Genomic DNA, 25,428 nt, shown 5'->3' on the forward strand with positions numbered 1-25,428 from the left:
TTAATCCAGATTTGAGTTTTTCCTCTGTTACATTTCCACCTCTTAGTAGATACAGGTGAAACTGTGGAGGAAGCTACAGGCAGCAGTGGGTCAAGGAGAAACAGGGGGCAAGAAGTTCGCCGCGCTCGCATGACTTTCTCGAAACAGCCTCTCAGCACTGCTCTGAGGTCTCTTCACTTCACGCTGGTCCTTAAAAACACTCAGTTTGTTCTCGGCCGCGAGATGCCGGTCACCAGATGGGAGGGGATGTGGTGCTAAGCAAAGGCTCCATCACACCCTCCGGCTGTCGGATGCTGAACTCAAGCTGCCAACTGAGAGTCCCCGGCTGCCTGGGCCTCCAAGGCTGAGGGGGCACGGCCTGCCTGGGGGCCTCGGAGACCCAAACCCCGCTCGGGGCTCCCACCCCGGCTCCTCCTGAGGGGCTGCGGGCCCAGCGCCGACATGGCGGACAGCGGCCTGAGCCCCCCGGACCGCGCCGTCGCCTAGGCGATGGGCCGCGCGCCATGAGGCGGGGCGAGGGGGGCCGGGGCGGGGCCTGATTGGTTCCCTTCCCCCGCCGGGATGGCGAGTGGCGCGGGGGGAGAGAAAAGAGGGAGCTGTGGCTATAAATAAACCGCGTTTCCTGATTGGCCGGGGAGAAAAATGGTCGCACCACGTGACTCTCCATCTAAAAATTCCAAGATGGCGGATCCCGTCACGGGCTGAGTCCGTTGGTGGCGCGCGCGCCGCGGTGTCCGCGCCGGGGCCATCGCCGCACCAGCTTCCCCGCCTCGCCCGCCGCCGCCCAGGTCAGTACGCGGCGCCCCGCCGCCTCCCCGCGCCGCGCCGCCCCCGCCGCCGCGCCCGGCCGTCCGCGGCGCGGCCCCTTTAAGGCCGCGCGCTTTTCTGCCCGCCGGCTTTTAATTGCGGCGGGGGCCTCTCCCGGCCGCCGGCTTCTTAAAGGGATCGGCGGCGCGCGGTGTTTTTTCTCTGTGCTCCGACCGTGAAGCGCGGAGGGTTCCGGAGGGGGAGGTGATGGGCAGTTCCCGACACCAATCGAATTCGCCCGTGCGGCCGTGGCGGGTGGATTTGAGCCACTTGGCGGCTTCTGCCGCGCTCTGATTGGGCGGTCCGCTCGGTGGGGCGGGGCCACCGCGCGCCATCACTCAGCATGGGCGTAGCGGCGCGGTGGGCGGACCGGAGAGGGAGGAGGCGTGACGGGCAGCGTTCCCGCCCATTCAGCGCGCCGGGGCTCCCCGCCGCTCGCGTTTTTGTGAATGAGGCGGGTGGGGCCGGCGCCGCCGCAAGTCCCGCCCCCTCCATCGTTGGTCCCGCCCCGCTCCTCCCCTCCCGGACGGCTGCGGCTCCTCCCCCCCGCCCCCCCCCCCCCCCCGCCCCCCCCCCCCCCCGCGAGCAGCGCCGCCGCCTCGGTGCTGCGCGGGGCTCGGCGGGGAGCGATGCGGGCAGCGGTGAGTGCCGCGGGCGGCGGCCACGCCGGGGCGAGGGCGCAGGCCCGGGGGCGGCGAGTCGTGAATGCTGGCCGGTGCGGCGGGGCGGGGGCGGCGGCCCTGCGGCGGGGGCGACGCCCGCGGCGGGGCCCTGCGGCGCCGAGCGGGCCGCGGCCCGGGGTCGGTTCTTCCCTCCATGCCCCCTCCTCCTCCTCCTCTTCCTCCCCCGCCGCCCCGGGAATAACGCGCGACTTGGGGAAAGTTTCTGTCGGGGCCGTCTCCGCCCGCGGCCCCGCCGGGCTCCCCGCGCGGAACGCGCCTCGCGGCGGGCCCGGGGCTGCCTCACGGGGCAGTGGCGCCCGGTCTGGGCCAGGGAGGTCGCCCCGACCCCCGGGGCACCGACCTCCTCCTCCAAAAAAAAATCACTAAAATTGGCTTTTTTTGTAACTCGGAGGAGAAATCAAGGGGTATTCTCCTCAGCATCACCGCGCTTTTTGGAAGTCCTGAGGTAACGTCGGACTGCAAGGGAAGATGACAGGTCCAAGCCGGGGCAGGGCTCCGTCTTCAGCCACAGACCAGGCTTCCCCCCCCCCCCCCCCCCCCCCCCGCCCCCAAAACAGGCATTTTGGGCAGAGCTGGTGGTGAATAAAGTGCGTGTGCGCTGCTCCGAAATGGGAAGTGTTGATTTGTGCAGCGCTAAATTAACAACAACAACAAAAAAAGCTTGTAGTGCGTTCGGAGGAGCGCGAAGGGAGGTGTTGAGCAGTTGTGTGTGGGTTTTGCTGCAGGAATTTATCAGGAAGGATGCTGTGCAATCCCTCGGCTCCTTAAATGTTATCTTTTGAGTGTTCGTGGCGTGGCAAACGCTGCATGACATCTTAAGCAAGCAAATGTATTTACATAACAATTATTTGCCACTATAGCTCGGTGCGGCGTACCATTTAAAGGGAAGTAAACCTGCCCTTTATTCAAAACACTTGCGTAATTGTTTTGTGCAGGCATTTCATGATAGTGGAAGATTTTTTTTTTTTTTTTGAGTGGTTGTTTGCCTGTCAATAGCCTGCTTTGGAAGATTTGCATAAATTAGACTTGTCACCGCAAACGCTTGTTTTCTGGCTATAAGAGTGGATTTCGTGCTACAGGCTTGTCTGATACTCCAGACTGGATTACAGGTCTAAAAATGTTCCTGAGAAGTGGGATCTGTGTTGTAAAGGTGTGGGTGGATTCAGGATGTGAAAATCGCTTGTAAATCTGGGATGGGGCGTGCAGCTCAGGGTGGTAGAGTGGGGTATAGGCGCTCTCCAGTGTTCTCCATTTCTTCTCAAATAGGGATATCCCGGCAGCTTTATTTCTTGCTTGTTTCCAACAGCTGTATTCTGTTGTCTTCATAATGCTAATTTGAGACTGAAGAGATGGAGCAAGTATTATTTTGGCCCTCCATGCTACAGTGAATTTCATCGTTGAGTGAATAACCATTCTGGCCAATGCATTTTGATTTACTGGTATTATGTACTGTCAATAAATGGGACTTGTGCTGTATTCACTGCTGTCAAAGTGCTTTCGGTTGTTGCCAAAAGCTACCTGGAGTTAATTATCTGAATTGGACTTTTTTTAACAGCAACATTTTTAAAAGCTAAGGAGCTCTGAAGTTTATATAATAATCTGGTTCTTGGCAAGGCATCTTTTTTTTTTTTTTTTTAATGCGGTCTGTCGTGGTACTCAGTTTTAATCGTTTCTGATGTTTCCACCACTGCTGTATGGAGTTTTCAGCCTAAAAGCTGCCGTTGTCGCTCCGCAGTCTTGCTGAAACGAGTTAAGAGGGCACTGAATTAAGAAAGCTCAGCTGCTTGTATACAAATATACATCAATTACAAGGCAACAAAGTTATTGCAGAATCCTACTGTAACCATGGCAACATGTTCACTCAATTACATTTGGAAATGTAAAATGCCACCCAGTTAGAAAGAGTAAGTTTTAGCGACTGCAGATTTTCTGTGTAAAACAAAATGTGTAAGACACGGCTTTCCAGGTTTATATGCTTTTCTTCCTTTTTGGATGGCATGTTTTAGCATGTGCATCTGATGACTTTCTGTTGCTGATATTGAGCTGTGCCTTTGGTTGTCTGAACTGAGGGGGGAAAAAAAAATCCCAACATCTTTAAATCTTTAAAATTTAACTTTGCCATCCTGTAATTTCTTTGGTTTTGCTTCAGGACTTGGCTTCAGAAAAGTGGACAGATTAGAAAATGCATGAAATGCATTTTGAAAATTACCTCAGAATACCAGAGGAATTTGTCATTTACTTAGTGGGATGGAGGCATGAAAGAAAACCATACGTATGGCATGAAAGCTTTTATTCCCTTGGGGGGAAATGTTTGTTGAGCAGTCTGTGTTCGTGTAGTGCCATCTTCGACAGATTATCCTAAAGTAGAAGAAAACTGGCAGGTGTGAGTGACTGAACTTGTGGTCAGTACCAGGAAGCTCTCAAGAAGCCCGGGGAGCATCCATCAGCCCCAGGTTAGGAGGTAGCAGGCCCTGTACACCACTGTCCTGATGTGTGATGCAGGTGAACTCCCCAGTGGACGTTAATTTCATTTATTTCTTGCCTTTTGATGGTGACTTACTAGCAAAAAGAGTAAAACTAAAAATAGTTGCTTGCATGTGTTAATCTTTGAGTTGATCAAGACACAACTTTCTGATTTGCCATGCTCATGTTTTCACAGGCAGTGTTGCATTAATGCGTAAAGGAGAAAACCAACAATATACTTAAAACGAGGTGGGTTTTTTTTCAGCTAGGAGTGATGTGTTTACAGACACCTAAAGATTGATGAACTTCTAAAGAAGTTATGTAGTAACAGGGGCTGTTAAGAGCCATTTAGGTGGATGTAGATTGCAGTGGGATGTCTTAAAGTAATGCATTTTGCCCAGATCTTCAGGGGCTTGAACTCCAGGCTGCCTCCTGAACCCTTGGAGTATCTGGATTGGAAAAGATTTGCAAGTCCTCTGGACCTATGTTAGATTACGGTTGGTTTTGGAAGGAAGCTCTGTCCAACCTGTCAGGTTTTTCTGTTTTCGCCCTGAGCAGATAGTTTGTCTGCCTTGTGGTTTGCACGCTCCTCAAAAGAAACAGCTTGAGCAAGGGTGACTTTCTGCTCCCATGGTGAGTGCTCGTTTTTCTCTTCACCTTCTGCTGTGGGCAGAGGTGGAAGCACAGGAGCTGCCTGTTTATAGACTGCTGAAAAGATGGAGTTGATCTCGGTCTGCAACCTTAAATCACATGTTGAACTGCGAGGGTGAGGAGTAGGATTTGTTAAAAATAAAGGTTAAAATTGAGCAGGAGTCCATGGTTTTAGATTATATTGCCCTCTTAATCTTTCTTTGAAATTGCTTTTGTGCTTTCTGGGGAGTAGACTTTTTAAAGCCATCTTAAAGTGTATCTGTGATTCAGAAACTTGGTGCAATGCCTGAAACTTGCCCTTTAGGATCATTTGTAGGTTTCGAATCTAGGGAAGCTACAGGCTTTCTATACGTGAACATGCCCAAACACATTTGGAACAAAGTGTTGAGACAAAAACTTGCCACCAAGTACGTAGTATGTGATAGGATCAAATATTCTAGGCCAGATTTCTTTCATCTTCCAGAGCTGAGAATAGGCAAGAGCTTTTAAAATGGTTTACTCACAAATGTGCTTATCAAATAACTGTGCTAAAAGGAGTTGATATGTTGAGTGTGTCTTAAAACTTGCTGTGCAGCCTTACTTTAAGGAAGACAAACTGACAATTTCATCTAGGGCATTTATGTTCATGGTCAGCTGAATGTTGTGCATGCTCCACTGAAAGACTACTTACTTCTTTTCTTGGCTCTTCTGGATTGCTTGAAGTGTTTCTGTAATGCTTGTATGCCATGCTGAACCTTTGTAAGGTCGCAGTAACTAGTCCTCATGTTTTGTCAAGGATAGCATCGTTTGTCTGGGTTAAGTGGCGTAAGTGCATGCAGATGTGATGCTCTTTTCAGGGCTTGAAAACCTGAATGCTCACTGCCCAGCTGTGCCAACTTCATCTTGGGGTTAAAACGTTTCTTTGGTATCCTCTTCCAGTTAAAGAAGTGATTGTGTTACATTCCTTGGCATTGTATATATTTGTATTTACTGGAAGGAAATAATCCTTGGCATTGTGTGTGTATATATATGTAGAATATAAAACCTCAAACACTTGGGACCGTATTTTACCTGCATCTATGGTTGAGTATACATGATAATATTACCAGAATATTTGCTGAATAGTTTCTGTTGCTAACCTGTTCCAAATGGGAAAGCTTGTCACAGACCATGGAGAAATATTAACTGAACATGTTACTTGGACACTGGTAATGGCATTTATTAAATATTTGGCAAGTATTCTTGACTTTTCTTGATGGCTTCTTTGGTGGTATCATCTTCTGCTTCATTGCTCCTCCAGTGCACCTTTGGGTTGTTTCCAGTTATCCCATTGCTTTTCTGCAATCTTTTCTAATCCTGCTACCCAGTCAACAAGTCCAGCCATTGGATTTAAGTTTTATCAGACTCCTCCTGATATCCTTTGCATTTGTGCTTTTGTAAAAATGTGTTTTACTCAACAGAGAAGCTCAAGGATGTGCCTTTCACTGAATTCAAAATTGCTTTTCAGTTCTGAGTCCACTTCCTTAATGGATAGCTTCTTTTTTCCATTTACCTCTGCTTTCAGGTTCCCCAGGTCCAAGCAATGAAAGGAACCTGGTTCTCCTCAGGTTGCTTGCTGATCTCAAAAGTCTGGATAGGGGAGAAAAACCACATGAAAATGTGCGGTTTTGCCTCAAACTATTTAAGCTGAGAAACAGCAGACATGCTAAAACTGTCTGCTTTAATAATTGGAAATGTGGCAATATTGTTACCTAGTAAAAGAGGTAAATAGTCTTCTAAAAAATTGAAGTAAAAGCTGTGTGTGGTGAGGGAGGAAATGCATCTTAGCATTTTGATTCTGTATGGATTGTCTCTTACATATATCCAAGTCCCTGGATGGGGTAAGTCCTCAGGCTGTTCTCGTAATTAATGCCACTTGCATTTTGATTTTTGTGCAGAAAACTGAAGTGGGCCAGGTTTATTTTATCCTGCAGTGGACCATGTTGATAAGGCAATATATAACAGATGATTCATGAAGTGATGCTTGTCACTGCCAGGACTGCTTGAATAGCAAGCAGATTTTGGGCAGTTCTTCTTCACCAGAAAGACTTGGGCAGTTTAAACAACGAGGAGTAGGAGAGACAAATAGGCACTGTATTTCTGGGTATCTTAAAGGAGTTGCATCACATAATTTTGAAGTTGGGGGTGTGAAATAACGGGGTAGAGAAGCAGGAAAGTGCACAGAGGCTCCATGATGATGTTGAAAAAGGGAGCACTTGGGAAAAGACGATGAAATCTCTTGGAAAGCGTCTGTGGTTTTCCCTTTGCAAGGAAATACAGCTTGGCCTTCCTCTATAAAAATTCAGTCATTTTTTTCATGGCACTCATTACTAGACACATCTTGATCAACTTCATTTTTTTTTTCTTTATGTTTTCCTATCATATATTATCTCAGAAAAGTTTGATTAAAATTTGCTTCAAACTACCACCTACTAGTGCAGAGGAATGTGTGTTGACTTGTGGGCAGGCTTAGCCATCTGCCCTCACCAAGTGATTGAACCTTTGTTTCTTGTACAAGACATTTTTAAAAAGCAGAAAGTTGCAGTTTGAGAGTTGGGTCTTAGGCTAATAAGAAACCTCTTTCTAGTTTGGTCAAGATTAGGTTGTGGTTTTTTGTTTGGGTTTTTTTGCCCCCCCCCCCCCAAGAGTCCTTTGAGACATCAGTTTAGTTTGGTTGAGGGCCAGAAAGGAGCCAGAGAGGTGTTGTGAGGAGCTGGAGGCGATGTGTGCAGCTAATGTGGCTTATCCAAGGTCTGAGGAAGGAAGAGCTACTTTCTTTGGGGCATCATTATAGTAATTTAGACAAATCCTTAGGATATGACTGAGTGTTGCTCTGGCAGCGTGGTGCCCACGAGGTGATGGTGTCTAGGAAAACATTCAGGAACTTTTTCAGCTCTCGGCATTGCAGATGTGACTTGCTGAAATGGCAAATTGAAGACCCTGCCATGGCTACAATCTGGCTGTCATGTCTGGGTTTGTTGATGTGTTCACTCTCTTGTTTCCTTTCAAGTTTGATCTCCTGTGGATCTTCCCTGGACACGTGTATCTGTACATTTTATAGCAAGCCGGTAAACTGTTGAAGAATTGTATTTTAGGGGTTTTGGTTTTTGCGGTCATAGGATAAAATAATTTATCGGAGATTAACATCTTGGATTGGGTGCTAGCAGTGTAGCAATATATTGTTTTAAATTGTCTTTTTAAGTGTGTCACTCTTTTATTCTGGTGAACACTGACATCCAGTTGAACTTAACTCCATTTATCTTTTACGAGTAGTAAAGAATTTTGGTATTTCACACATAGGAAATAATTCACTTTATTAATTTTTCTGAAGAACTGGTGCTTTAATGAGGTGTCTGTCAGTAAGACTTAATTACCGGTAAATTCTGTGAACATTAGTATACTGTGACTTGTTCTATGTAAAATCAAATTTCATTTGTCAAATGCACAAGGTAGCATTGGTTTCCTGTTGCAATTTGTGTTAATCTAAGTTTGAGAAATAGCAGTTATTCATAACTGGCCTGTCCCTAGTAGTGGTGCGCAAGATTTTGCAGGGTGTTGTACTTGTCTGAACTGGTGCTGCCTTGTCCTCTCTGTGATTGTGTGAGGACACTGGTAGTAAGGTGTAGCATCACAGCTGTGTCTGTACTAACATCTTCGAGCATTTTGTGTTGAATAAGCGGTTATTCAAATTTGCTTTTCAGGATTAAAGGTAGATGAGCACATTATGCTGTTCGCCTTTCCCCTAGTGTTTTCCAAGTTGTCTTCCCATTTGAGTTCTCATTTTAATTCACTAAAAACCTGTAGTTTTCACGTCATCTCTAGTCAGTTAACACACTTCTGCTGTGTTGCATTTTCCTAATATGCTAAAATAGTTTATGTTGCTCAGTAGAAAAATGCTCAAACTAGTTCTGGTGTTGTGTTGACAAAGCTTTCTGTCTTATATGCATCACTTGAAGAAAAGGATCTAAAATTTAAGCCTGAAACAATGAATTAATTCTGTTGTCTGCCGTTCCCAAGAAGTATTCAGAAAGGGAGTGTTATTCAAAGTATTAGGAAAGTTACATTTTTTTCACCATAGGAGCTACAGTTACTTAGTTTTTGTTAGTGTATATTCTGGATTCTGTTAAAATCCTGAATACAGGTAGTTCTTGTAGTTGAGCAAAAAAATGGCCTGCCTTCTTGCTGCAGGTTCGTGCAAAATGTAGAACAGTGGGATGTGCTTTTCTGCTCAAATAATGTGCGTGTAAGTGGAGTGTTAGGTGACAAGAGTTTTACAATGATGAGGATTCTGAAAAGTGGAATAGTCTGAGTTTTAACTGTGGAGCTTGCTAGCTCAGGATGGTGAGAAGGGAAAACTCTTCACTCTGGAAACAGAGCGGCAGTGGGGCAGACATTTGGAAATGCTAATTTGGAAGGAGTTGGGATGAGATGGAAGACTGGCTCTTGGCCTTGACTTTGAGTGCAGTGGCTCAAACTGCAAACAAATAAGGATGTAAAGGCCAAGACCCATGGCGCAGACTGTCAGGCATGAGGGGTCTTGGAGAATTTGTAGGTAAAACTGAGTTTTCCTGCAGGCTGGATTATATTTTAGAGCACTGTATAGGTGGAACTTATTTCTTTAAATGAAAAAAAGCTGGCTGGCTTCTCCAGCCAGCGTAGACTATAAAAAACAACAACAAAAAAATGCTGTACCTAGCTAGTACTTTGGTTGAGTCTGGAAGGGACTTCTCTGAGTCATGGTGTGGACACGGTAGCAGGACTGACACAGAGGTTGGCCTCTTGCAGCACAGCAGGATGTGCACCCTGCTGGGAAGCCTGGCTTGTTTCTTTAGTCTGTTTGGGGAAAAAGGGACCACAGGTATCTTTCTGGAGTATCTCAGAAGATATTGAGTCATCTTTCATGTGGAGGTCTTGTTGGAAGGAATGAATGATGGCAGCTTTTATAAAACTGTAGAGAGCAAGAAAGCAGTAAGGTGCATTCTCCTGCTGCCTTGTGCCACCTTCCCAAGGAGATGATGCAGTTTGAGTGTGGTTTGTGTTGCCGTAGTGTCTTCAGTGTCAGTGAAAGAAATGGCTCCCTACGATGCCAGCAGGATCTTTGCTGGGTTGATGCTAAGCACAGCACTTTTTTGTTCCATGTGCAAAGCAGAAATCCTGGTCTGTCACTGCTACTTTCTGCTGTTAGTCAACAAACCAACCCTTGGATTTCTGTAAACCTTACCTCTGCTGTAGGTGGTGATTACTGTCACAAATTAACTGAAGTTATCCAAGTTTAGTTCTGTTGCTGCGGCTCTTATTCAGCAGCAGTGTGATGGAGCAAGGCCCAGATGTGTTTAGTAGTGACTATGCTTAAAACTTTGTGTCTTGTCTCATTCCATGAGGGAGAGGAAGGGAAAGCAAGATGAAAAGGCCACACATGTGCAGCTATGTTTGAATCTAGTGTTAGATATCGCACAGAGTAACCGCTCCTTCCAGTGGACTGGAACAGAAATTGGCTACCGTGCTCTGCATTTGCATTTTATTTTTTCCTCACTTGATGTAAATGAGCCTCCTAAAATAATTTTCCAGATGGATTCTGTTGTGCACTTCACCTACCCAAGACTGATTTTTTCTGTTTGAATCAAATGGCAATGCTTTGGTTAGGAGGAAATTTTATTATATATTTCCCCCAACTCTTACCTGCTGTCAGATCCTGGTGGAGGCTGAAGGATGCTGTTGAGTGAAGACTGCCTCTTACAGGATTGTTTTTAGCCTGCAAGCATGATCAAAGAAGGAGGGAGAGGACTAGAAGTGAACAACAGGGTATTTATGCTGATTGCACGTGGTAGGTATCGTACACTTTGTTGGGAGCTGTACTCACCTATTTTGTATTGGGTTTTTTCTTCATCCCTGTACAGAAGTCAGTGCTTTGCACTGCGCTGAAGACAGGTGACTGCCTCATCTGCTCCCTGTGCATTGAATGGAGCATGTGAGGATGGGCTTAATCATAATTGTGAATGAAATCTTAATATTACGAAAAAACCCTTCTTGATTGAAGTGCTGTAAAAACGATGAATTTGTGACAGAGAATGGCAATCTGCGTTTTTACGTTATAAATTGTCAAACTTAGCATAATGTGGAAGAGCTGGATACTTCTGGATCAGTAGATAAAAAGGCTTATGTTGATGCACATATTGATGTGATCTTGGGGCAAAGTGTAGCTCTATTATTTGCTGCAGTATACCTTGAAGAAGAGGGCCCTGTAAGTTGAAGTCTTGCTCATGAGCACGTGTTGTGAATTGTTGACAACAGAAAAGACTTTACTATGCAATTTTATGAGCAATCCATGATGGCTTTGGGTGGATTTACACAGATTACATGGTCTTGTTTGCCTCTGTGGCTGTATGTGGGTATCCTTTACTGTTGTTTCCTATACTAGGTTATGCTTTGTAAACAGCAATAGGTGGTGGTGGTACCTGATGAATCTGATTGTTGTGTCTGGTTTGTGGCACTGCGAGTGTAAAGATCGCTAGTGGTGTGTTTATTGGTGGGGATCAAATCCTTCTCAGTGCAGAAGGTTTACACACACGTGAAAACACAAAGCAGGATCTGTTCTTTTGGTAGAGAAGTGAATGGTATGAATCCCTTCTGGCCAGCATTGGGCTGATCTTGTGGTTGGTAGCCTGGAGGTGATGGTGTGGGGCAATTGGGAAGGTGCAGCAGAGTGCCCAGGTTTGACAGTGGACCCAGATGGCAGACATGTAGCTAGTACCAGTTTTTTATGGCCATCAGACTAAAGTGTCCTTATGTCAATTATCGACAGTATTAGCAATCCCAGTTGAATTCAGTTTGGCACTGAAAGTGTGCTGCTTCTGGTCTTTGCTATAAAAATGCTGGTCTAAAAATAAACTGACATACAGGGATGCTGAAAGCAGGAGAGCAAATGAAGAACTTGTGCACAGAACATAAGGCAGAGCGCTTGACTAATTTATGGAGATGGCATCACAGAGTAATGCTGACCATGGTGTGAGTGAGGTCCAGGCAGGAAAGTTTTGCACAAGGTAATAATTCCATTGTAAGAGGAGAAGGAAGTAAGAAAACTGAGACTCTGAGATAGACATCGACTTCTTCCGTAAGCTTGCTGGCGGCTGGACTGCCACACTTCAAAGGGTATGCGTCATAAAAGCCCAAATAGCAATTGGGTGAGGAATATTATACTCCAGATATGAAATCCTGTAGTGTAACAGCTTAGCCAGGCTGTTCTTTTGCAGATCCTGTTAGAAATTGAAGTTAGGGCTGCATAGGCAGTATAAAAAAACTTGCGTTCATGTTTAATTAGGTATTTATCTCATTTAAAGTGGCAGAAGACCCAGGCAACTTGAGACACAGTCATCTAATGCTAGAAATGAGAGCATCTGCTTTGCATGGGCCTTATCACCCCTCCTCATGAGAAGGATATCCAGTTATTGTATACTTTCCATTCCTAGATCTTTCCAAGTGCCATTATGAATGACATTCCCCACATTCTTTCCTTTTCTGGAAGGAGCTGATCAAGCTGGGAGGTTGGGAGGCACACTGGAAGCTGAGAGATAGCCTAATGAACTAGAGCCTGAGCTTTCTCGTCACTCCTCTGAGGATATTTCTGCTGTGGTACCCCCCTAATCTGAGGAGTTTGGTATGGACATCTGAAGCTCCGTGCTGCCTTTTTGCCCCAGTAAGAAAATTCTTCAGCATCTACATTTACTAGAGCAACTTTAAAGAGGAGCAAGTTAGGCTATATTTAAATAAAAGAAAAAAATAAAAGGCAGCATATTCTTGGCAATAATTTAGACTTCTGCTGTAAACTGTCTACATTCCCTGGGGGATGAGGTCTCCTTTTGTGAAAATCTGTTCTGGATTCAGTATGTTTGACAATTTCTCTGTATGACTACCTTCAGTTTTTCATTTTGGTGGTGTAAATGAGCAGACTAATGTGTGTGCTTCTAAGTACTCAGATTGTGGCTTTTTTTTTAAAAAAAATATCAAAATAACCTCTTAAGTATACTGGGGACCGATGAGGCTTGCATTCCTAGTATTGCAACACAAGGTGTTCTCTATTCTAGACTGTAAATATTTATCTCTTGTCAAAGCAGAGCAGTTACTATTGGGAACTGATCTGGCATGCAAAAAGGTTTTCCTTAAGGAATTTGTTTCCTTTTATTTACAGTGTTATCATATATTTAAATTCCAGGGCCTCAGTGTATAGCTCTGAGGCTCGTTCTTAACACTGGCAACAAAAATCTAAATTATCACAGCCTCTGAATACGGATAAGTGAATTCTGAGCATATGCTGTAGCCAACCAACAAGTGTGGGTGTGAAATTCAATCAAACACAGGAAAAGGTACTAATGTTTTCCTGCAGCTACAGGAGGACTATGAAATGAAGAAGATTGCAAGCCGTGTCACCAGGTGCTTTCTGGGCAGTAGGGAATTAGCTTCCAGTGTGGTGCTTGGGGTGCTTGCGATGAAAAGAGCACGTATTGAGCTCAGGCATTTTGCAGTTGCTTGTTTCTTCCCCTTTGTGGGGCTCTTCTCTCCTAGAGCAGGCCCTCACAAACTCTTTCTGTCTCTCCGTTTAGCCTCCCTGCCAGCAAACATGCTTTGTCACAACCTTTTTTCAGGAGCTTCAGTGCTGTGAATTTTGCCGAGTGATCTCTTGTTAAATTGCTATCTGTTATGTTTACCACAGGTATGGAGAGATCTAGAGATGGTTTCCTGCAAGTGGTAATATCTGAATCCTCGTTGCTGGCTACAAGTCCTGCTTTTGGAGAGTCGTAGGTTGCTTTAATCTCTCTGCAGTGGCTTACATTTCTGGGTAAATTGTTTCTGTTGTGTTGTGCTGTATGTGGAAGGCTTATTCAGCCTGGAAAGGTCTGATTTTTTTTCTCTTTTTTTTTTTTTTTAATTTTTTATATCTTCCTGGCTTTTGTACATACTTATTTTTTGATACGGCAAGTGCTGAAGTTCTCCGTGCTTGTTAGGTAGCTGACTTCCCCATGTACTTCATCTCAGCAGAGAAGCCAAGGGCTGTCAAGCAGGTGTCCTATATGGAGTACTTTTTTTTTTTTTCCTCTTTTAGGAAACAGGCTCACTGAATGAAGTAAGTTACTGAAGCTCTGAGTTCAGTCCCTGCCATAGTATGGAAGAACTGCTTTTGCTCTTGCTTATAAATGTGCAAAATGCATGTCTGAGGCTATATGTAAAACTGGCCTTGGAACTTGTGTGTCTGATTTAGAGGTGATAGGCAGATAAAATGAAATTAAAATAAAAAGAACTGCTCTGGTGTTTTCATATGTATACGTTTCTTTCACATGTATATATTTCGTATATGTATAGAAAATCATTTATATATTTCATATTTTCATGTATATACATTTCCGCTTGGTGTGTGTCTCAAAACTTTGAGGACAACAGGTGGATGTCCAAGAATTGCCTTTTTGAAGCAGCTCTCCTGAGTTTATCATCTACTATCAAGTCACGTAAACTTCAGTTCTTGCTCTGTAATACCTGTCTTCAAGGATGCACGGTCAATACAGCCTTTATCTTCTGCCTTTTCTGAAACCTTGTGTGAAATTTGCTGTTTGTGGCTTCAGGGCAACAAGCTCTTTTCTGGTTTGTGGAAGGGTTTGTAACTGGTAGTTGATGCAGCTTTTGTCAGGGTGGCTTACAGCTTTATGCAGAGTCTTTTTTTATAGTATTTCCAAGTTAGAGTGCTAAAAGGTAAATGTCCAAAGTGATTCATAAATACTGTCGTTTTCAAAGTAGAGACATTTTTTGCATAGAAACCTTTGTTCAGTATTTCCTTGAATGAGAAATAAAGCTGTCTTGGTCAAAGGGAACTGTTCTGTATGTTTCTGTGCTGGACTTGTCTCTTGCTTTAATGCAGTATATTTTAGCAGAATTGAAGTTGGTTTTGAATGTTACTGGCTTTTTGCACTCTTGGTAGAAACGGGTTCTTATTTGTACATTTACTGGCTTCTGTGCATCTAGATATGTCGTCAGCTTCTGCTCCTTCTTGCTTGATCTTAACCTCCCCATTCCATTTCAGGAAGAAATTATTACAATCTCCTTCCCCCCTACTCCAGCCTTGGAGTGTGCTTTGCATGAACAGTGTTTTGAAGTAAGAGAGTCACGTTTGTTTTGCAGTGGCTGTGTACTGTTGTTTGAATTTAAAACTGGTGCTGAAATGTAAATTTTCAGAGATGACTAAAATCCAAAGGGGTTATTTGTCTTTTGTAGTACACCGTAGCTAGCTTTGCATTTTCACTGACTTCTTACAGAAAGAGACTGCAGTGTTAGTTAGCGGTGGTTGCTAGTGTTGGCTCTCGGGCTGCTTTTTTTCTTTTGGCATAATGTAATTTAGTAATCATTATGTTCATGGTAACACAGATTCATCCAGAATAACATTTAAAATCAACAAAACCAAAGATTTTGAAAGTATCTTGCATTCCTTCCTGCTCATTTATTTTAGATTCTTCCAAGTAGCAGGTGATAAAGCAAAAGGAGATTCTGTACAGCAGAGCTTTGATGACTAAGGGCAGCTCATCTTGAAAGCCAAGCAGTTCCTCCTGGTGTGGTAGCTGTGGAACTTAGCTTGAATGTTTCAGGAAGATATTTAGGAGCATGCAAAGGTGCAAAATCCCATAACCCAGAGGAGTGAAGAAAAGACCCTGAAGTTTGGGCTATGGTGTTTTAAAAATGGAGGGTGAAGGCTGGAGAGGAACGAAACCAAGTTTAAATTACTTTGCTTGATCCCTACCCTGAAAGAGGAATGTCTCACAGGGAAGAATATTGTGTCTATACATCTTAGTGTGTAAAGCCATAAATGGCAGCATAAATTTTAATCTAGATCATAGAAAGTTAACAGAATGTGAACCCTTGCACATCTAAGATAGGGCTCTAAGGCTTCCTTGAGGATACCGAGTTTCTCTTTTCAACTGGCAACTGATGTTCCAAAACCTACCTTCAAAGAAAAAAAACCCAAACCATGTCAGATACTGTATCAGTCCTTAAAATATGTCCCAGTTTTTGTAGCTTTACAATCCAGTTTTCTTACTTCAAGGAACAATTCCAATTTGTCTTGCTGTGTTTGTGTTGTGCAAACAGACAAAATGGGCTATATAGAATGTGGTGTAAATCAAAAAGTAAATGGAGCTCTTCCTTCCCTCTGAGTTACATAACAGCCCTGGTGTTAGAAGCAACACCTGGTAAGTAAACTCTCAAAAGTTTGATGGCTGTTGTCTCTCTAAAGGTAACCTGTAAGTACTCTTTAAAGATTTTGTCTTTTTTTTTGCTTTGATGGTATTATAAAACAAATAAATAAATAAAAACCAAGCCCAAAATCCCTCAAGTATAATAATGTCAGTTGTTCCTTTCTTGCTTTTCTTGCTTGTCAGTGGCAAGCTTGAAATATTTGACCAAAGATTCTAGTACTTTTTAATGGCCAACATCACTTTTTAATATTTTAACTTTACTTAGAGGGGTACCACACAGGAATTTACATTTTTCTGGTGATTGAATTAATTTTCTATTATGGCTGTGTTTGTGGCTCAAGAGTGTGACTTCTAATTTAAAAACAGAGCAAGTGGAACCCCTGTGAATGTAAAGGCATATGTTTCCTTTAGCTTCCCATGGGGATTGTTATCTGTTTGGTTATCATCAGACTTGTGCTTCGACAGATAAAGTCTCAGCAGCTTTGGTGGATAAGCCAGGGACTGAGGAGCATGGCCAGGGCTGCCCTGCCTCCCGAGGGGTGACCCTGTGTGCTTCATGCAGGACGTGGGAGTGGCGGGATGGGTGCTGGGGAGCTGGCTGGGCTGCTGGCATTCCCTCTGCATGAAAGCAGTGTGCTTTAGCAAAGGGGGTTCCAAAGGAGAAAAAAAAAATCACAACTAACTAGTATGTTGCATATCATTTAAAGAAAAAAAATTGTAGCTACCATTTAAAGTTTTTTACGTGGCAAAAATAACCAGTGACTTAGGTTTTAGTACTCCATCAGTTAACTGAATTTCACTGTTTGACTGCTAGCTCTGTCATGCTTTTACAGGTGTATGTCAGCATCACTTTTCATAAGTGTATGATGAGAGAAGAAAAGGTTTTCCCAACAAATAAAATATTGCACTTTAAGGCAAAGGTTTGTTGTTTGGTTTTGGTATTTTTTTTCTGTTCAGTGAAGTATCCTTGATGCTCACATGTAAAGTTTTGGTTTAGGTGATGCCCTGGTTGAGATCCTTTGAGCAATAAGATATGCAAATACATAAATACACTACAGTTATACACTGTAACACATTTTTATCAGGTGTAGGGAAAGGGGCGCATTAAAAGAAGAAATGGAAGGGTGACACCACTGGTTCTTTAGGACCAGGGTCTGGATTACTGCATTGCTGAGGGAAGTGCAGTGTTTTGGTAACAGTATTAGCATTCAGTGTAAGGCAGTAGTAGTAAAACATACAAAAATTAAACTTTGGATCCCATGATGCTAGCTTTTGTGGGTGAGGGCATGATGTTGTCTGAGCTGTGCAACAGCCAGAGTCAAGGGTGCTTATGTGAGGTCTGCACACTTTTCCTGCAGCGTTATTTTGGCATGCACACTCCTGTTTCTGTGGGGCAGGCTCATGAGATAGAGAGTTTAGGAGCAAAATGGGGTGTGTGTATGAATGGTGGTAGCTTGCAGTTGGTTCCTGCCAGTAGCATAATAAGGCTGCATTAATAGGTGTTTTTTGAAGGGGGTGTGTGTCATTCTAGATTTAGAAAATGGCATCAGATTGTTCTCAAAAGAAATAAGTTTCTGAAGGTTGACAGTGAGTGTTTAAGCCACTTGGGCATGAAAAAATGGAATGAAGAATGAGCTAAGTGGCTCTTCCCCCAGCCTTGTCCAGCCATACTCTCTGGGAGGAGGCATGGGTGCATAGGGGGACCCTTCTGTCTGTCTGGGAGGTGAGCTCATCTGCTGGATACAGAGGGAAGGAGGTGGTGGAGCAGGGCTGAGATCTTCAGGGGGTGAGCTAGTCCAGCCTCTGAAGCAGTGGGAGAGTTCAGGGGTAAGTTTGCATCATGCTGTATGAATCTTAACTGATTTTAGTCTGTGCTGTTAGCATGATAACGCTTGTTGGGTGGTGGTTTTTTTTTCCCCTGTGCCAAAGAAATTTGGGTATCTGTCGCAGATTAAAATGCACAAACTGTTGTAGTATCTCGCTTTCTGTGTCACTATTTTGCAGTGAACAGCAGAGGGCTAAATGTCCCCTTGAAAATGATTCAACTTGTTTGTGGCGACCTTGAGGCGTGTTTCTTTCCAAGAGCATGACAAAGGTCAGAACTTGAAAATCACGGTGGTAGTAGGTGGGAATGGTGGTATGGTTAACATTGTGCAGTGAGCACAGAGTATTTGAAAACATGCATAATTAAGTTTCTGGTTAAACTTAATGCTGGTTAAAACTAGCGTTGCAGCGTAGTCAGTTCCAAAAGACACTTGGGGAAATGTTTTACTAGACAAAAGAATTGGACGACTTATGTGACAGGGCTGCTTAGTGCTCAGACTAAATTCTTTTCTCTTGGTAATCAGATAGCATTCAATTAAAAAAATAGACTAACCTTAAACAATGTTTGTTCTTTAAAAAAAGTCAATATTCTTTTTCCAAGTTAATGAAGTAATCAACAGTGATTGATGACACATGTACTCAGCTATTTTATGCTGGTAGACCAGATGGGTTAGGCACAGCTAGTGACCAGTAATTTTGATTCTTTGTCAGAAGGAACAAGAAGTTCAGATGTGGGCTGTAACAACTGAAGTACGTGAATAGAAGAGGTAGATGTTTTTCTCTCTGCCTTTCCCCACCTATGTATGAGGATTTGAAAAACAACTCCAGGTAAAGAATTGTGGGTTGTTCATTTTTTAGCAGTTGAGAAAGCTGAGTTAGAGTGAAAATGTGGTTGGCAAGCCTAAGGTTTTTACTTGTTTCCCAAAACTAATTGCATCAAGGTGTCAGTATCCTTTTTTTGTCTGTGTCGGGCTGTTCTGAAAGAGAAAGGAAGATTGTGTGTGTATACAAGCAGGTGAAGAAAGTAAGACTGTTTGAAAGCTGCGTTATTGAGCAGGTCTACAGAAAAATGGTGACTGGATCTGTGAACTTTGTATCATGGTCAGATTTTTTTGCCCCTTGGTGTCTGCTGTGCTAGCAGTGTGGAGGGAGCAGATTTGGTGAGTATCTTTGGTACAGCATTCTGAATATGGGTGTCAGCAAAGTAGAGAGATCTCAGTGCTGCTGAAAAGCTTTAATGGACTTCAGTGGTACAATGGTAAGTTTGAAAATGTTAGGATACATTACAGGTTGCTGAAACTAATTTGCATGAATTAGAGGGGGATCTTAATATGTTGTTGGAGTGTTGTGTTTAGATCGTGGGCATCGATAAGAAGCTTCAGCTGTTCTGAAGTTTGCACGGGAATGCTTCAGTCAGTGAGATGAGCTTGCTGTCTGACAGTCCTACAAACTCTTCCTGGCACTGAAAATGTTATTAGGGGTGTTTTGATTAAAAAGAATATACCGTTTTTTATCACTTCTCAGTCAAGTATTTAAAAGGAGTTTTGATTTTTATGCTTCTGAGTTACTGTAGCTTGGGTTATCTACAAGGAAGGAATGAAGAACTGAGACGGACGCTGTCCATAAACTCTCAGTATTCGTATACCTTCTGTCAAGCCCTGCTTTTGGCTGTCTGATTTGAACTCTTTCAAATGCAGAAATACTAGCATGGAGGAAAAACGTGGCATGGGGGAGGAAGAGGGCTTCAGAAAAAACCCAACATGGTAGATTTTTATAGGTAACTGCCCAATTTGTACCGACTCCTGCAAGGCTTCAGTAGCAGCTGGAACAGGCTCCCGAGGCAGACTTTTATCCTTTCTCCCTCCCACGCGGATCCATCTGTGAGACTGCTTGTTCTTGCTGCTCTTGCTGAGAAACTGGATCAAGCTCAGAAGCATCCTGCTCTTTCAGACCCTCTGCCAGAGTCTTGCTAGTCAAGGAGGGCTCTGTAATCCTGCGAATCTACATATTCCAGGTTTTACACACAGTTGCATTTCTGAATGTGCAGCTCTTCTGTGAGCTGTTTTCCTGCTTGACTCTAAGAAATTTTCCAAGCTGTTGACCACTTTAAATGGGAGCTCCCACAGAGTGAACATGAGGTGGCATTTCTAGATTTGCTTGGGTTCATGAAGATGATCTTTTGTTCAGAGTCTTGGATTACACATCAGAGGATTTAGGCCCAATCATTATCCACTTGGTTGTTCCTGAAGCCTTGTTTTTTTGCTTCTGTGTGTATTTGAGATACCTGCAGTGCTTCTTCGACAGCAATGCTTGTTGAGGTCTAAAATTAAAGGTGATATCAACAGATCCCCTCTTCGGCTACCCAGTAGTATTACTGTTGGTGTGAAATCTGTGGAAGTAGAAATAATATTAATGCTCTTGTGTACCCCTAGCAATGAAGAAGGGTCATAGAAACTTTTTTGGCTTCATGGGTGTTTACCAGAAGATTTAAGTTTTTCCTTTTTAAGACATGCCAGCACCTTCAGCTTACGAAGCAGCTCTAAGTGTTGATCAAAGTGGTGATTTGCAGAAGTGTCTATAGATGGTACTATGAGAGACTTCGTGCAGAATATGCAAAAAGCATATTCTTCCAAGTAGCCCATGGTTTAAAGCTTAGTGAGGAAATCTTGCAGTCTTCTACTAGGAACAAGCTCTAATAGTGGCAGGTATGTGTTAGTTTAACATTGAAATGGGTGAAAAGGTGTTCACTTCTATGAAATATCAGTGTCCCCTGTGTTTTCAGTTTGGGCTAGTGTCTCAGCATTCAAATTTACACAACTAAAGTGCAAGTGCTGCCACCAGAGATCCTTTTGAGAAGCTGACTTGACTTTGAAACACAACTGAGAAGAGCCTGGGAAAGGCAGCCTTACTTAAGAAATCTGCATGCTATGGATGTGAGTAGTGGAGTGTTTATTGACAATAAGAAGCAAAGGCATATGAAACTGTAGAAAGCAATTTTTCTTGATTATTTTTATTGAGAATTTGTTAGACATAATTAGATTAATTATTTTTGTATAGGTTTGATACCCTTGAATAGCTGTGGATTAGTTCTGTGTTAATAAAGTTAGCTCACAATTAATAGTGTCTTGCCATTTGTGGCTGTTGTTCATTTTATTTTCTTTTAATGTCTGATGGTGACTTCAGTGCATATATATAGCACTGCTTATATTGCAAAGGCTTGCTTAACGAGCCACTGCCTGAAATAATAGCAGGATTGCTCCAAAAGTGACTTCCAGGGACTGTCTAGCAATGTATTATAGCCTTCCCTGAAGGAACTGCGTAAATACAGAGTAGGTATCGGTTATTCTTGAAGTCTTAATGCACATATACTGTAATTTAACACTTAGGACAAATGTGGTTAGAGATTGAATCTCTTTCTGAACGTTATACCATACAAAACCTGTCACAAAGTGAAAATGTTTAGTGTGAGCATATAAGCAATAAATCTTCACAGCATGTATTTGAAAGTGGAGGTTTAAGGGAGAGGCGGAAACACAATATTTGTTCTACTCTACACTGTCATCTGAGAATAGCATTTGTAATGGCTGGCATTGAAATGTCAGCATTTGCTAAACAAATATACTGTGTTTTAATTCCATGAAGTTCTGGGTAATGCTTCTGTATTTCTTAGATGATTAGTACATTTGATTCATTGTGGTGAGCTTTTGATCATAAAGGTAAGTACCTCTAGTTTTGCTACTGGGAGATAAGAGAAACAACAAGGTTAGCAAAGATGGGATGCTCTAGTGATAAGGACTAGACTGGTCAGCCTGGCTCTGTACTAACTGTGACATGTATGTACATACCTAGTACACTGTTGGTGAGAAGCTATTTGTAATAGCTGTATTAAGTTGAGTTTTCTGATTAATTATTAGTTATACAGTTCTAACTGGAATGAAGGCTTCAGGTACTCAAACTGATTTTGCTCTCTGTTCTTCTTCTATGTGGATACCTGAGTGCTGTGTAGATGCTTCCACTTGCCAGTTCACTTGAGTATTTTTCTTTAACTTAATGCAGGTGTACTCACCACTTGTGTGGAAACTAAGAGTTTGGTATGTGATTTCAGTACAATATAGAAATATATAAGGAGTAAACTTTATATTTCTCAAGATGGGACTGTCACGTCAGTGTAGGACAAAGCAGAGTTGAGTTGATTTGGTGACTGTAGGTGGGCTTTTGTCTTTTAAAGGTGCTTGGCTGCCATGTTCTCCAGCAGCATCCAGGATGATGCACCTTTGGAGGTGCTTCATAACAGGACATGCATGTGGTGACACTTCTCTGAAACACTCTTCTGACTTGTGTCATAGATTTCTTGGTTTTGTGCAGAAGCACTTGGTGTTTGTCCATTTGCTTTTGGAATTCAGGAAAACTTTTGCTTGTTCCAGCACCCCGAGTCAAAAGTTCCCTAGTGCATCTAAGAAGGAGCGTGTAATGCTCTCTGCTTCAGTTTGCCACCTGAAGTATCTTCTTTGATACCTTCTCTCCCTTCTGTGTCCACCCAACCTGTCTCCCAGAAAAAGAACAGGGAAAACTTCTTGCTCTGAAAGAAATAGATGGAAAACAGTGTGATTGGTGACTTCTCTGTATTAAGGATATTATGGTGATAGAGAACCACAACTAAGTTATCTCTGCCTGGGCTGAAGACTGACTTGCTTCACCTGTATGAGGAATTTGTACCACACTTATGATAAATTTTTTTTTCTTGCCCTTCTGAAACTCTTATACTATGTAATTGGAAATGGAAGTGTCTAGATTTGCACAAAATATTAATGATTTTGGAGGAACTGGGCTAATACAACAGTGAATTTGGTGTTCTATTTTTATTTTCTATTACTGTCATGGTATTCTAGTTGTTGTTCTGTCCACAGTTGAGTGTTAGGCTGATGGTATATTTTACAGTTCGACCTGTTACTCCTACAGTATGTGTTTAGAGACAGAAACACTGTCTTCAGAGACTTAAAGAGACTCTTTGAGAGGATGTCTGACGATGTTTGAGGCTTGCAAACGGGTTTTCCGAGAGGTCTGTTTTGAGTATCATTGAACCTGTAGGAAAACCAGCACTTCTGGAAGCGGGCAATGCCTGTGAAACTTGGTCTCAAAAGCTGTAAAGCTGTATCTCAGTAAAGCTAGATCCCGCTTGAGAAGCGGGAGTTTAAGTTATGTTGAAGGGTTGTGTTGGTCCTCAGGACTATTGGCACTGTTTTTGTCATCTTGCAAAGTGGTGGCTCTGGAGAGACAGTTCCTAGAGAGACAGATCAGCCTGGGAGACAGTTTCACGCTGCTTCTACTCTAAATAAAAATGCAGTAAATAATTTTGTGGTCACACTAAATTATTATTGTTTTCAAACAGCTATATGCTTCTTTCTTGTCCCCTCCTCCTTTCATATATAGATACTATATTGGCAGTATTTTATAAACAACCCCTGAAAAGCAAAGGCAGCTGCTATTTTTTTGCCGCTGGGTAAAGTTCAGGATCTGTTGCTAAAAGAGAGATTTAATCAATAAGCTCCAACAGAGGCACTGCCTCTCATTAGGTCTGTGAGGCTGTGCAAAGCACGTGTGTTTCGTTTGCAGGCTGCATGTTATGAGTAGGAATCCAAGCAAGCATCAGGATGATGTTGTCATTGCCTTACGTGGAGCACATGAGATTAAATTTAGTGCTGTTTGCCTGTTAATGCAGCAAGGGATCTAATACACTGGTAGATTTTTTGGGGGGTAGGGGGATGGGAAAGAAATAAAAACTGTTACTGGTATTTAATCTGCAGTGTCAGGAAGAAGAATCAATGATAATGCTTTTTGGAAGAGAGATGTTTCCATGGCTTTTGGAGACAAAACCCAGCAGCAGTGGAGCACTGCTGAAGAAGTGCCAGGGTATGGAAGGCATTCTCCTTGCATTCCTCCTGCTGTTGTCTTTGCAACGCTTGCTTTCTTGTCCTGCTAAAACAGTGTTTTCTGCGAAGCTTGTAACATTCAGGAGTGTGAAAGGCAGAGCAGCTTTCTCTGGACCTAGAAATAAACTTCAGAGCATAATGATGGGTATAGTAGGTGTATGATGTACACCATATTTTGATGCATTGGGTCAGCAGGCAGTTAGATTTTATTTAACTGAGGTTTTCAAGTGATCTCATCAGCTGGCTGCAGTGTTGCTGTCTTGGGGTGTTGATGGTGGGCATCTGAGAGGGCCTGCAGATTGAGCGAGGTCATCGATAGCTGGCTATCCTGAAGCAACCAGGCTGACTTGGCTTAAAACAATCTTGAAACTTCACCCTTAGGCCAAGATTTTTATCTTGGCTGAAGTACAGTAGCAATTCTAGCTCTGAAAAATAGAGCTGTGTAAATAAAGCTCTATCATAACTTTAATTACTGGTTACTGCACATCTGTACTTGTGACTATTAGAGAGGCACATCTGGAATGGGCTGAGAAGGGGAAGGTGAGCATTCATACTGTCAAAACACTTGTGTGGTGGAAGTGTTACTTACTTAAAAAAAAAAGCTTTCAGGAGCTGCAAAATTTATGGAAACAGGCTTGGAAAACAGTTGGATTATTTAGATTTCCTAGTTTACATGCAATTCTGTCTCTTAATGGTTGGCTAGATACTCAGTGGCGAAAAAGTGGTCTTGGAAAGTGTGTGGAAAAAGTAGCGTAGAACTGAGTTGTGGAGTTGTCATGTGTGGTTTTGGGGGGCAAGCTGGTCATGGGGTTCCTAAGAAGGTTTCTTTTGCTTATGCTTTACTCAATCTTCTAAAATGTAGAAAATATTTAGAAAAAGAAAAGTATAGCTGAGCTGAATCTGTAGCTTATCCAATCTGAGCATGGTTATTTTGTAGACGCTTCTCTTCTCCAGCGTGAGAATTACTTAAATCATGCAGAATATTTTGGGTCTCTCATGCCTGACTGAATTTAAATAGGCCTTTGGAGGAAGGAGTGGGAATAGGTAAACTGGTGATACTGTTAAATGGATTTGTTGCTAATGTTTCAGTCCAGTTTCTTTGGGAAATTCATACATGTCTTTTCACTGTCTGTGCTCTGTACTTCATTCTTGCATTGTGAAAATGAGTGGACAGAAATGTGTTAACTCCATTCCGAATCCTTCTTGTCTACAGCTGAGATTGCTTATGCTATAATGTTACCTTCTGTTTTTATTGGAAATGAATGATGTTAATATTTTGCTAATGCTTGATCTGAGCTGACTTGACTCTGTTCAAGAGGATATGCAAATTAATGGAACTGGAAGATCTTGAATGTTTGGGATGGCAGAGACCTGCAGGGATTAGAAATGACACTTAAGTAATTTTCTCTTGAATTTGATGCATAACATGAAAGAAAATTCCAGGTCTTTAAAAATGCAAGATGGGCAGAGGAACTTGGAGAGTAGTAGTGCTGAGACACTTGGGGTAGAGAGAAACAGCCAATTAAAGAGGCTTTTTAATGAAATACTGCAAGGAAGACCTCTTTGTTCAACAGTGCCTGCTTGGGCGTTATTCTGCAAACCAGGGAAGTACCATTACAAAGCAGGGCCCATCATAAGTGCTGGTGGTGGTATTTAAGCCTTAGACTTGGTTTTGCTGTGTTATTGGAAAGGAACACAAATATCTGAGCGTAAGAGCTCTTCCAAGAATGGATGGGACTGCTTGGAATGTAGTGGCACAGATAAATTGTGGACAGATGCTCATTGTGCAAGTGGCAGTAGTAGTTACTATCATAATCATCC

At 42.9% G+C, this 25,428-nt stretch overlaps 1 protein-coding gene across 7 annotated transcripts in view; it reads left to right on the forward strand.

Annotated features, from left to right (window-relative positions):
- The first annotated feature begins 460 nt into the window (after positions 1-460).
- Positions 461-25,428, forward strand: part of HDAC4 (histone deacetylase 4) — a 265,065-nt gene continuing 240,097 nt past the window's right edge. For 5 of the 7 annotated variants that reach the window (XM_074910169.1, XM_074910173.1, XM_074910172.1 and 2 more), the window contains exon 1: positions 684-788. The gene's annotated coding sequence lies outside the window, so the exon portion shown is untranslated. Of the gene's footprint in view, positions 789-1,422; positions 1,449-25,428 lie in introns of those variants that run through there. The other 2 variants (XM_074910181.1, XM_074910170.1) reach the window with 2 other exon arrangements.

This window comes from Athene noctua, chromosome 7, assembly GCF_965140245.1.
Source record: "Athene noctua chromosome 7, bAthNoc1.hap1.1, whole genome shotgun sequence".
NCBI lineage: Eukaryota > Metazoa > Chordata > Aves > Strigiformes > Strigidae > Athene > Athene noctua.